Source organism: Nanorana parkeri, unplaced genomic scaffold, assembly GCF_000935625.1.
Source record: "Nanorana parkeri isolate BGI_ZX_2015 unplaced genomic scaffold, ASM93562v1 scaffold379, whole genome shotgun sequence".
NCBI classification, from domain to species: Eukaryota; Metazoa; Chordata; class Amphibia; order Anura; family Dicroglossidae; genus Nanorana; species Nanorana parkeri.
Window position 1 is genome coordinate 971,328 of NW_017306647.1, and position 1,128 is coordinate 972,455.

The window sequence follows — 1,128 nt, forward strand, 5'->3', positions numbered from 1 at the left end:
AATTTGTACATTCAAAATCCTTGTGTACGTGGTGGGGTTGATCTGACAATCTTGTGTATGTAACCACCTTTAGAATATACAATATTACCTGAAGCTGACAATCAGGAGAAAACCGGACTGTAAAATATCAATGTACATAATATATATATATACAGCAAGGTGATTGTAACCCCAAAATTTGAGGGGTCTGTATTACATGCGTCTTGGTAACGGAGGGAAATCCGCAGTTCATAAGCAAAGTAGGAACGATGTGAGGGCACGGAGCTATACAGGGTGCAACTAAAATGACGCACATACAGAAAAGGGGGATACCACAACACAGACGGGAAACGAGGGGCGCCGGACGCGGTGAAACAAAATGACGGACTGGAAGGGTTAAAAAAAAAAAAGAAAGAAAAGCGGGGCCTTAAAAGAGCTTAGAGGACATTTAAAGGGAGCGGGCATTACAATATAAATACAGTATTACCCCATTATGTCCTTCCCTGCCAAAAGCCAGCGTTAACCTTTTCCTTGCTGCGCACACATTCTTGGCGAGCGGCGCAGTGTTAACCAATGCCCGGCCAGGTAGAGGATCCCGAGCATTAACCCTTCCCGGGCTGTGGAGCTGAAGTAGAGATTTATCAGAGAAAGTGACAGATGCAGACAGATCCAAGTGCTGTGCAGCCACCTCCTCCTCCGCTGACAGCCCTGGATACAGGTTTACTATTGGTCTTCACCCAGAGGGGCCGGGAACAGGAGACAGAGCAGTCATGCCCCCCCGCATCCTTCTAAAGCCCCTTCCCTGTGACGTGACACAGCGCACATCGCCTGGTACCAAAATACACACTGCGGGCACCGAGCTGCCATCAGAAGTGTTACAGGACACATATACTTCATCAGAGAAGTGCCCGCACACCATCCCTGCAACCCGCACAGCCCGGGTCACAACACCCCTGCAGCCCAGGGCACGACACCCCTGCAGCCCAGGGCACGACACCCCTGCAGCCCAGGGCACGACACCCCTGCAGCCCAGGGCACGACACCCCTACAGCCCAGGGCACAACACCCCTACAGCCCAGGGCACAACACCCCTACAGCCCAGGGCACAACCCCCCTACAGCCCAGGGCACAACACCCCTACCCCACCGC

The 1,128-nt window shown here is 52.5% G+C and overlaps 1 protein-coding gene across 3 annotated transcripts in view; it reads right to left on the reverse strand.

Annotated features, from left to right (window-relative positions):
* Window positions 1–1,128, reverse strand: part of TAOK2 (TAO kinase 2) — a 55,731-nt gene that overhangs the window by 39,165 nt on the left and 15,438 nt on the right. Inside the window, exon 1 of one of the 3 annotated variants that reach the window (XM_018559112.1) lies at window positions 467–664. The exons of the other annotated variants lie outside the window; for them this stretch is intronic. The gene's annotated coding sequence lies outside the window, so the exon portion shown is untranslated. Of the gene's footprint in view, window positions 1–466; window positions 665–1,128 lie in introns of those variants that run through there. 3 annotated transcript variants of the gene reach the window in all.